This window comes from Panthera onca, chromosome A3, assembly GCF_046562875.1.
Source record: "Panthera onca isolate mPanOnc1 chromosome A3, mPanOnc1 haplotype 2, whole genome shotgun sequence".
Lineage (NCBI taxonomy): Eukaryota > Metazoa > Chordata > Mammalia > Carnivora > Felidae > Panthera > Panthera onca.
In genome coordinates, this window is record NC_138341.1 from 129,179,024 (window position 1) to 129,191,203 (window position 12,180).

The 12,180-nt window shown below is 45.8% G+C and overlaps 1 protein-coding gene across 4 annotated transcripts in view; it reads right to left on the bottom strand.

Moving 5' to 3' along the window:
- Positions 1-10,762, bottom strand: part of ADNP (activity dependent neuroprotector homeobox) — a 30,736-nt gene extending 19,974 nt beyond the window's left edge. Inside the window, exons 1-2 of one of the 4 annotated variants that reach the window (XM_060620150.3) lie at positions 7,834-9,561; positions 6,393-6,463 (exon numbers count right to left, since the gene is read on the bottom strand). The gene's annotated coding sequence lies outside the window, so the exon portion shown is untranslated. Of the gene's footprint in view, positions 1-6,392; positions 6,464-7,833; positions 9,562-10,048 lie in introns of those variants that run through there. The other 3 variants (XM_060620134.3, XM_078443951.2, XM_060620130.3) reach the window with 3 other exon arrangements.
- Between the last annotated feature and the right edge of the window lie 1,418 nt (positions 10,763-12,180).

Below are 12,180 nucleotides of genomic sequence, written 5' to 3' on the forward strand. Positions count from 1 at the left end.
GGACCTTTTGGACAGTATTAAATGAATGACTCTATGGTAACATACTAATGGTCCCCAACTGTTGAGTACTCAAAACAAATCTCAGTGAAGGGGTGCCCGGGCGGCTCAGCTGGTTAAGCATCCGACTCTTGATTTTGGCTCAGGTCATGATCTCATGGGTTAGTGAGGTTGAGGCCCACATCTGGCTACACAGACAGTGCAGGCCTGCCTGGGATTCTCTCTCTGTCTCTCTGCCCCTCCCCTGCTGGTGCTCGTGCACTCGTTCTCAAAATAAATAAACTTAAAACATGTAGCAGTACAGAAAAGATTTTCAAAGATTTTCCGTGTGTTAAATTTTTAAATGACTTTACATTTCTTTCAAATGGTTATAAAGGTAGAACTGCAAAAGGGGAGAGGTCCTAACAAAAATAAATTAGGAAGGCTTTTCAAAGGTGACACAGTGATGAAAATTTAAGTTTACTAAGTTTTCTTTTCTTCATGTGGTGTGGCTCACTAATATCAAACCACGAATCTAGTGGGAAAGAAACAGCCCCATTCACATTATCTTCAAAACTACAATTACACTGTGACTCAAATGTTTTATTTTAAATACTCATCACAGGCGAATTCAGAGTTAGTAAAACTATGACCTGAAATTATAATTGATACAGTGTGGTAAAGAGGTAGTCATGGCTGTAAATTACAATCACTATGAATCATTTTTTAGCAGAGACTGATCTTCCTGATCTCAACTGATGGACTTAAGAACCCTTAAAATATGCAAGAAGACAAGGGTGCCATCTCAGTATCCAAAGCAAAGAAAGTCTATTGAAAAGACCTTGCTCGGTTTCTTCCCCTCTGCTAGATCTCTAGCAATCTACAATGGTGGCTGGCACATAGTAGGCACTCAACACACGTCGACGGAATGAACAGTCCCTGCCTAGAAAGGACTTACAGAGATGACACCCCATAAATACACACAGGAAAAGAAGCAAAGTGTCAGATGTGTGACAAACTAAATGCACTGAGGTTTCATAAAAGGGAGAATTCATTCGCAGCAGGGGAGCTCAGGAGAAGGTGGGAATAGAGGCTAAGCTGGGGCCACTAGGTTGAGAATCTGCATTCACTGCAAAAAAAAAAAAAAACAACAAACAAAAACAAACAAACAAACAAACCCTTGCTGGCACACAGTTCCAGAGGTGGGAAAGGAGTTTTAGGAAGTACTGCACAGAGTCCAGAATGGCTGACATGTCAAGCTTCTGAGTAATAACGAATGACAGGGTTGGAAGGGTAGGTCGGGGACAGGAAAGAAGCCTCGAGTGTGAAGCTAGAGTCTGCTGCTATGTCTGGCAGGCACCGAGACGCTGCAGATACTAAAGTAGAGAAGTGATACAGTTCTAATGGCACTTTAAGAGAATGCATCTGGCCATGGTCGGCAGGTCCCATTTAAAAAAGGCCTAAAGGAAGTCTATAAAGAGTGGCATACCAGGCCTAAGCAACTGTCAGAATTGCCTGAGAGAGCTTACACCCGTTTCAGACCTATGCGATCTGAAAGGTCTGCAAAATCACCAGAGCCTTAGGTACAAGGTAAGGTAAGGTAAGGTAATACGATATTGAAGTGATAGCAAAAGGTGAAGTTCAAGGCTGAACCCTATAGCCTACATTAAAATCTGTTTTCCAGTAAGACTATATTGTTTTTATGAACAAAAATTTAGCTGACCTATCAGCCACATGTAAAATTGTTACCTCACAGCTTCAAACTTCTGTAACAAATAGGGACACAACAAAGTTTTCCTCTGCTCAAAAGAAAGATGGTACAATGTAGTGATTAAGAATACAGCTACAGCTCCAGCTCCAGCTCCAGAGCTGGACAGATCTGTGTCCAAATATCCTTACTCTTGCCACTTACTAGCTTTGTGAACTTAAAAATGTTACTCAACCTCTGGAGGTCTGTTTCCTTATGGTATAACCAGAAGGACACTATCCCCATTGTTCAAGTGCCAGAAGGATTAAATGAGATGACACCAGTTAATATTTATAGCAGTTATCATTATTATCTTAAACCAGATCAGATACTGGAATAATCACTTTGAAAATTATGAGCTCACACCACAGTATATATAATCTTTTTTAAAAATATGGACTATTATTCCTGAGATTCAGACGTGGTTGCCATATACCTGTTCCTATACACATTATAACGCGCATTCACACACATAACAGTGCTTTCACAGAAAATGTTTATGGGAGCTTTTCATGTTAAAGAGTTAGCATATTCTTAACTTCACAAACTCTGCGGCACTTAAAACGTTTATGCAATAGCGTATCTGCAGGTACCCACAATAAGCCTAGGTGACTTACAGTCACATAGAAACTTAAAGGTGTGACCTAGATTTTGCATATTTATTATTTTAAAAAGCATGTGGGTCACTTCTCTTTTAAGAAGACTTTCAGACTACAAGACTAGTGCCTGTAACTGGAAACTCCCTATTACTTGGGAGTATTTGGATTTCAGATGAGATTCCTAGCTGTGACCGCCAGAATCTACAGAACACCAATGGAACCAATGGCTTTCAGGGTGCACTTCTGAGAGTGTGCTGAAACTGTTAAGATATATACATGGATGGAAGGGGAGATGAAGCCAGAGGGACAAGATGACAGCTGAGCAACTGGAGGTGTGGTCCCTAACCCTTTACTGATATTACATACTGGAGTAGACGCAATTCTACGTGACAGGGAGAAAGATGCCTCACAGCTTACCGCCCACCCCAAAAGGATGGAGACCATCTCTAACACCCTAATCTAACTTCAGAAGGTATGAGACGGGGAGGATTTCCCAATTTACTCCGTTTTAAACAGGCATTCCGGCAAGGCAGGGACACAGCGTTGGGGCACGACTCCAACGCTCTGGTGCCTACGTAAGAACTCCATAGCTTAGTGCTGCTGCTGTCAATTTAGGTGGACAAGCTGGCTTAAGAGACATGTGAACAAGGGAAATCAATTCACAAGTGGGCCTAAGAAGACATCTAGGTACATCTACTTTTAATCATTCCAGTGACATGTCCTTGTCTTCGCATCTAAATCGCCTAAGACGAAAAACAGGTTATTTTTAATCCCTTAATGGTAACATTTCCATGCTCTATCAAAACTACTCAAATAATTTTCCCAGCGTAAGGGAAAGGTTAGTTTTCTCCTCATCCATGAATAAAAGAATAATTTACTTGAATCACCTCAAGTTTTCCTAAGCTACCTCCAAAGAGTCAAAGTTTAGGCAAAGCTTTCTTTGTAGCAGAAGCATTATTCTTGCAGCAGGCTTTGCCACTTGCTGGCTCAACCCTCAACACCTTCTGCAGACAAGTTTTCTCTTGGTGTTGTTTTTAAGCCTAACTGATTCAGAACCAGGACTTTGAGCCCACTGTGTAAGACACTTCCAGTCTCCCTTTCACGAGAGCAAGAACTCCAACTACTGACTTACGTTTACAACCCCAACTTAAAATTTTAATGAGTTTTTCTGTACTTCCACCAGACAGAAGTTTTTTCAGATATATCACATTTCAAAAGAAACCACTCATACAGGTTTTCAATTGTTGCCAGTTCCCACCAGAAAAAGATGCAGATTTTCAAGGGAAGCACAGGTTTCCACACCAAACTCTTCAACGGAGCACAGAGGGTTCAGAAAAAGGAAAGGCAGAAGGGCAAAAGCCAGCAATTATCTGTCTAAGCAAAAATAACTGCTCAGAGGAGAGAAGGAATAAGACTGCCCTAAACCAAAACACTGGAAAAAGCAACAGGACCACAAACAAACTTTCTTTTTAGATCCTTGGACAGGCAACTCCAAACTAGACACACACTACTTCAACTAACCACCCCCCCAGCACAATTTTCACCGGTGCTCTCTTGCCAGCCTCTTTGTGAAGCCCACTTAGGATCCTTGGGTACTCTCTGATACAGAAGCACAAAACATCACCATGAAGCATTCGTGTGTGCCCTCATCAGCCAAACAGCACATGGGAGCCTATAAAAGCCTATGTTCCAGGCACAGGCCTGGCACAGACACATTCTGTAGCTCACTTCATCAGTGCATGTCGCAGTGCCTTGATTTGCCCACTTGTGAAACAAGGACAATCCTGAGAGGGTTGAGAATGGTTTCATAAAGTGCCTGGCAAATAAAACAGGCATACCATTAATATTATAATACCATAAAGGCCAGCAAAGAGGCCTTTCCACTCACAGCTCACCCTTACTAAAATCATCAACCAAGTCATGTGAAAAGTGACACATAAACAGCAACAAGCCACAGCTGAGTGACTCAATTATAACTCTATACCCTTACTGGAGAGGGAGTTAGGATGTGTAGGGATTTATTTTTAATTCTAAGGGATGGTCAAACAATGCACAAGTCTCCTACAGTAGATCATGTGCATGCTTTTGAGTTAAACCTTAACCTTAAGTCTTAAACTGCAGTATATGTTCAGGGCAGTCTTCCCTTAGTAAACTCTACCAAAAGTTCTCATGCTCTCCTTAATCTCTGAACCTTCATTTTTGGAACACTGCTGACATTCTGGAGATTTCAGTATTTCTCTAGCTGCTGTGTTAGAACTAAACCAGGGATCAACAAAAGCAAGGCAGCTTGTGAGTGCACTTCAAAGAACTACAGGCAGAGGCTAGCTGCTGCAGACACGGAGAGGACAGAACCCAGATGGAAAGAATGAAAGGAACTTTGCATTTTACACTCATTAGAAAATGTGCGCCCTCAATCAAAATGGTTCCTTTATGTAGCTGGCTCACATTTTATCTGTGACTTCCTAAGATAGGACACATATATCACAATGTAATCAAGTACACATCTCTGTACCCCAGTTTGAGAAGCTTGATAATACGTGAGGAGAGCCTTCTTCCAGTGAAGCAGAATATGGATTCTCATTTAAGCAGACTCCTAAACTGCCAGAGAGCAAAGGTAGGTCACAACCAAAACATAGGTCTAAGGAGTACTAAGACCCTGAGAGACTGAGGGAGCACAATCAGCCTTTCCCTCACTTTGTAATTAACAGGATCAGGCTATAAAAAGCATAAAGTCACAATGGAATTGTGGCCACTCATGCTGGGCCAAACACAGATGGCCTCTTTCATAAAGTAGCTCAGTGATTAAGGCAGAAAAGTGCCAATGAGTAAATAAGAAATGGCTTCTACGTTCAAAATTATCAATTCAGTTAGCGTGGGGTGGTTTCTCACCAATTTTAAATGCCAAGTTTCCAAACTAACATAAAATGTATAACTGACAGTGATGCACAGCAGCAAAATATGGCCATTTGTCCCAGACTTAATGTCACAGGCTCTTAGAAAACTAGGGGAAGAAAAACTTCCTAAGTTTGTGAGGCTAAGAACATGTCAGGCTCTGTGAATCTAAATAAATTATTTACTTAGGGGAGCAAAGTTTTACTTAATGTTCATGTCTCTTAGGCAAATAAATGAAAGTTAAACTCCCCATGAAAAGTATTTTATCTTCTGGAAGACATAACAGACTTTAAAGTGAAAGTCTTTTAAAAGTCCAGGATGAACACGTGGATTATCACACAACAGTTTTGAGCATCTTGGTAAAAACTACAAATTAGCTTCTAATCTTACCGTAAAATAAAATTTTTCATTTTTTTGTACTTTTCACATTTCTTAAAAGTTCATCTAAGATTTTAACAGGTTATTAAAAAAAAAACTACAACGTCTAATTCATTTTTTCCATAGTTAACATACTGTTTCCCAACCGCATCTCTAATGCATGGACTTTGTATTTAATAACAGGCCAGTCATTTTCAACTCTAAAAAAGCGGGTTGTATTTGAAGTGTGTATATATACACACTCCCATTAATGGACTCAACCTGCCAAAGTCTATTACAACTTATGCAATTTTTGTTACTTATATATAGTTCCTAAAAGACAAAAATACTACTGAAATTCTGAGGTTTTTCTTTCAATCTCTCTCTACCCAAGTATCGATCCCTACCTGCTCCTTTTTAACAGATCAGCCATATCATCCTCGTTAAAGTAATTCCCACAATTAAACATGTAGCCAGTGTGTGTACATCTTAAGTATGTGAATCAACAGACTGCTAAATATCTACATTTTAAAATACTAAAAACTATATTCAGTAGATATTTTTCAAATTTTGTGGATAGTTACCAGTAAAGCGACCTTATTTAATTCTCCTTTTCATAATCAAATAAGTATGTGCATTTACATTATAACAAAAACCAAAAGCCATTTTTACTTGATAAAAGCCTATTAGCTGGTTATTTGGTAGCAACTACATGTTCACGGAAAGGCCTATTCTAATCAGAGACTCTTTCTGGTTTTTAAAAGCTTAGCAACTCTTCAGACTGGGTCATCAAAAAACAAAAACAATAATTGTGAACTTACTTGACACTTAATCTGTTCAACATGGTGACGTTTTATTTTAATATAAATAGTATTAGAACTTTTCCTGCACTCTGGTTTAAGGAAAAAAAAGAGAAATTTAAGCAAAACAAATTCACAGTGGGTATGTTTACAACCAATGACTTCCAGGATAGCCAGGGCCAGAAATCTTTAGAGATTCAAAGCCCAATCTCCTAAGTTTTCTATACAGAGACTTTAAGAACCAGAATCAAAGATTTGGTTGGTTCAATGTACAGCAGCCTCTAATAAGGTAATTTCAGTAAATTTCCAACAAGGTCCAAGATAAATTAGGAATTTCTATTAAAAGTTCAATTAAACAGAATACCCATCCCCACCCTCTGGTTTATTAAGGCTTTTTTTTTTTTTTTTTTTTTTTTTTCTGTACTTTTAACAAGCCCTCATAGGTTTACCTAAATTCCAGCCTTCAAGCCCAATTGTTTCACCTTTTATTTATTTATTTTGACTAGTAAAACCAGGAAACCTTGAAACTGCAAAATACATGCTTTCTAAGAGATCACAGCAAGTTTTCCTGTAGGGGAAAAATGGCTATTACCACTAAGGACATCAGTTAACACTGTATCGTATGTATAATTTGCCAAAGCAAACAAAAGCACCTTCACAAACTTCACCTCAAACATGCACTCAAGTAAGTTGTTTTCAAATTACTCATTTAAAAACTCATACAAGTATATACCAAAGACCAAGTACAGGTCAAAATTATACTTGTTTAATAAATACTGAGCAGTTTTTAAAATTATAAATAATACCACTTAGATTTAGTATCTGATTCTTGAAGTCACTAAAAAATTGCAAAAGCAGTATTTAATTGTCTCCAAATGGACTATCTGAACCAAACTGCCTCCTTTTCACTCACCAAAATGTTACTTGGCAGCAAATGCTCAAGGAAAATTCTCCCTTAAGCACCAACTGAATAACTGTGTCTATCAAAGAATACATCCATTCATATCCCCACAAATTTATCTTGGTGTATCTATATAAAACTTGCAACAAAGTCTTAAAGTACCCTCTGAGTATCAACTACCACTGTCAGTCATTGGTAGCGAGTTCATGTTCATGGAAAAAGTCTGTTCTGATCAGAGAATCTCCAAGGTTTATAGAAGCTTAGCAACTCTTGAGACTGGTCATCAAGATAACAGTAATTGAGAACTTAACTTTATACACAAGAGTGCAGAATGCAAACCATTCAAACAATATTAGCAACTTAAAAAATTTTTGTCTTAAACAAGCCATTAAGTCATTTCTCTGTTCAGAACCCACGACTGCAACCAGCTCTAACCGGTTCCTTGAGGAATGTGGCTAGGCTGATATTTTGGAAGTGTTGGCTTTGGTGGTGAGCAAGGAGGAAGAAGTCTCTGGCCTCCCTGTTGCTGCAGTTCCCACCCTCCAAAATGAATATACCCACCGGTGTGAATTGACAATGTGGTCCAAAGAGCAAGGCAGGAACGGAGTCCAGATCCTCAAAATGGTAGTACAGGGCATAACCACTAGGCCACCTATCAGTTCAGTACAAAAAGTACAACCCTGTGCATCATGGTGCAAAAGCTGGGGCCTAGGTTTCGCATTGTGCATCTCACACCTATGGAAATAACAAGAGGAGTAAAATCTATAGAAATCAACACACCCTAAAAAGGTGGGTGCTCACAGAAGACCGGTGTCAACACTTTTGCAAAGGTGGTTGGCTACTGAGGATAATGAACGGCAATTACAAGTCCAAAGTTGGAAGGCAACAAAATTTGACAATCAACTCTGCTGAGTTTGACAACGAAGAACTCAACATGGGCTCGATGTTTACCAACAAGGCTTTGCAAATCATGACACCCATCTACATGCTCATGAAAATTACTACCCCACTGAAATCTAACATCCCTCGAGAATGGTTTTTAACTCTCAAAGACTGGGAAAGATTTGGGCCGTGAAGAGAGGAGGTTATCAGCAATACTCCCAAACCCATTACTCTCAGGTTTTAAACTTTCCCCTTTACCACCTGACCTTGGAAAGACATGGTGACACATTCAAAGCTTAAGGTGGAAGAATTCCAGAGAACAGGAAATCTGTGTACCAAGGATGTGCCAAGAACAAATGTGGATTGTCAGGGTCAACAGTTGTGAACAAGTCAAAAGACAGAACTTCTAAAATGCTGGGTGGATTCTTTAAAAGAAATAAAATCACCGCTCTTGACTCACTTAATCCTTCGCCATGTTGCTGTCAGCTCACCAACTAAGAGTGCGAGAGTGTGTCTTGCTGGGTCCATTTTCCCATGGTCTGTAGAAGGCGCTGTGAAGCACATCCTGTGTTCTAGCTCTGGGGCCCTTCCCCCCTCTGCAGCCTTACCCAGTGCAGGGAATGCGCCCCCTACTGACTCCAACACTCATCGCCTTTAGCCGACTTGGCTGCGGTGCATTTTGGGTGGGGGCTGGTATTTTCTTCGTGGCCATAAACCAGAAGCAACAATGCAGATTTATAAAGAAACTGTATCAAGCTACCCAGGAGATTTTTTTTGTTTGTTTGTTTCCTCCTGAAGGTTCAAGACACTGGCACGAGAAACATCAGGGATAGGAATTGGGCGTGTGGGGATGGACAGCATTAAAATGGCAAACACAGGAAGCAGTTTGGTTCTTTTTCCCTCCTAAGCCTTTGTCTGAGAAATGGGGTTATGGCAAGAACTGTCCAGAGGAACTGGTGAATGCAAGAACATCAAGAAGACTCAGTGTGGACACACGTGTAACTAAAAAGGGTATCAGACCTTAGTGCCTGATCTTGGGCAGAAGAGGAAGAGAAGCAATCGCGCCTTTTCCAGCAGACAGGCATCCAGGTTGGGGGGAGGGGGAGGGGAAGGCAGGCAGGCAGGCAGGCAGCCCAGAGGAAAGAGAGGTGAATAAAAGGGTGCTCAAAGAACTCCTCCCCATTCATTGCATTAAAAAAAAAAAAATCTTTTCGCAGCTTTCTGAATTTCCATTTTTTACCGTCTTACTGCAAAGTTGGGGCTCAGAATGCTCGGAAGAGGTCGTGCTGACCAGGCAGCTGCGACTCTGAGAAAAGGGGGTGGCGGTGGACTCCGCGGTTAGGATAGGAGGGGAGCTGGCATGTTAGGGAGGAAGGGTTGCACGGCGGAGGCACAGACTTTCCACTCCCGTGCCATGCATGCTCCCCGCCCCCCAATCTGTCCCCCCTCCCCCCAGCTAAGGGTGGGCAGACCTGGCAGAAGGCTCGTCCCAAGCACTGGGGGTGTGCGTGGGGGGCTCGTTTTGGGGGGGGGGGGGGGAGGACGGGAAGAAGGGATTAGTTCCAGGGATGGGAGCTGCTCGCTTCTTGCTGGGGGCGGGGTGGAGGGAGATGCCATCAGCGGCACGAGCTCCGGGGGCCAGGCTGGCTGCTGGCCTCGGCGGGCTCACGGGGCGGGGAAGGGGGGTCGGGCTGCAGGAGGAGGCGCCTGGACCCCGGAGCGGAGCCCGGGTAGCGGTCCGCGCCGGGGCGGGCGCTCCGTCAGCACCGGAGTAGGCGAAGGAGCGTGTGCGGCCGGAGGGCTGGCGGGGGAAACAACAATGCGCCCGCGGGGCCGGCTCGGCGGGAGCGGGGCCGGGCGGCGGGGTCGGCGCGCGGCGGCCGCCGGGGCTTACCTTGACTCGGCCTCGAGGCGCGCGCGGGGCCGGCGTGCTCGGGGGCCGGGCGGCGGCGGCGGCGGCGGCGGGCGGATGGCGGCGGCACGGCGGTGGCGAGGGCGCGCCCTGGGCCTCGTCGCGCTCCGGCTCGGCGGGCTCCGGCTCGCGCCGCGGCCGCGGCTGCTGCCGGGGGGCGCGGCGGGCGCAGCAGAGCGGCGGGCGGCGGCGGCGGCGCGAGCGGCTCCCTCCAGTCCCCGCGCGGGCGGCGGCGGCGGCAGCGTCGTCGAGCGGTGCAGACAAAGGAGGGGCGGAGGGAGGAGACGGAGGGTGTGGGAGAGGCGGCTTCACCGGCGCGGGCAGGCGGGCGGCGGCGGCGGCCGCGCTCCTCTCGCTCCTCAGCAGCGGGGACCGAGAGAGGGAGCTGTGTCTGAGGAGACGCCAAAATCCCCCTTAGCGCTGCCCGCGGGAGGGGGAGGGGGCACAAGATGGCGGCGGCCGGGAGGGGGGGTGGGGGGGCGGGAGTTCAGCTCATGGATCCCGGCGGGCGGCGGAGGGGAGACCGGGCCGGCGGAGGCGGCGGCGGCAACGGGCGGGGGAGGGGGCCGATCCCGCGTCTCCCCTCAGCAGACAATACAAGCGCCTCGGAGCGAGTCCCCGAACCTGCCCTAGCCAAAATGGCGGCCGAGAAAGAGCGGAAGTGACGTAAATACCTCATTAGCATAAGAGGACTCATTGTCCAGCTAAGTAGGGGGGGGCAGTGGGGGGCTTTACCCCTTCCCCCCATGTCCCCCAGGGACAACCGTCTCACTCCCACTTGTGCTTGCACCAAACTTTTTTGGAGGGAGGGTGGCACCAGCACCCCCACCCAAGAGAAATTATATAATCCCCTCTGAGGGGGAGCTCTCGCGAGAACCAAGAGGATTTGCCATTGACCCACTAGGAGGCGCCGCGGATAATGGCCGCAGTGCGCTTCCAGGGCCCGTGTGCACGGCGGGCGCCTTCCTCCGGCCGCAGCGCCGGCGGCGGAGGCACAAGCAGCGGGCCGCAGCACGCCCTGCACTCAGTCAGGTGGCCGTGCTGGGGATCCCTGCGCGGGCCCAGCTGGGCCTGGACTACATCTGGCGGGAGGGGGCGTGCGGGCAGCCCGGCGGCTCCACGTGCCGGGAGGCCCGCGCTCTCACGGGCTCGGCGGCCGCGGGAAGGGCAGGGGCACCTGGGCGGCCAAGCGCGATGCCTCCCGCCTTAGATGAGGCGTGAGGGCCTCGTGCTTCACACAGCGACTGGAGAGGAGACACGGGCCCTCGGAGGCCTGGCCCCGTCCCGGTGGGGTGGGCTACTCGGTGGGCAGGGGCTGCGTCTTACAGAAGGCCGGCTGCCGCCCTGGGACTGGACATTCTTCCGGGTCGGTGATGGGCTCTTCTCCTTGGCTTGAAGAAGACAAACGGGATCCCTAGCGCGTTGAGGCCACCGGACTGGTGAAGCCTGAGGATGAGAAGGGGTGTTGCCAACGGGCCTCCCCAAGATGCTCGATGACTATGCCGACTGTAGTCTCGGGGACACTTTTAGGGCGCACACAATCTGGATAGCACACGGGCAGAGTCTGCCTCTCGATTTAGGTCAACCCCAACCAACACATTATGTCAACATTTCCGAACCCACCTTTCATAGCAGGTGCATCTGAGAGCATGTCCTTGGCTAAACAGACTGGAGAGTAACGAATACCAATCATGAAGGTTTAACCAAGCCTGTTTTCTTAAGGTCTGCTCTGTAAGTACGTTGATCTTGGGCTGTTTCTCTAAATTTCAAGTTAAAATAGTTTCAAACCATACCTAACATCCCAAAAGATCCTGACGTGATTCAAAATAGTACAAATTGTGGTTCTATATGGCTCAATTCGAAGACTTCAGTTAGCGGGTTTAAACAAGCCATTTCATCCAACCCCATCTCTGAAATTGTAATAAAATATATCTTTAAAAGCCCAATCAATGTTTCAAGGGAAAACAATAGCTGGAAAAGTAAAAAAAAAAAAAAAAAAAGGGGGGGGGCGGGGGAGGGGCGCCAAAGCATCTGATTTAGAGAAACAAAGATGAAAAACCTAATTACACGTTGCAGAATACAGGCAAAAGCTACCATGAAATAAGCAAAATAAT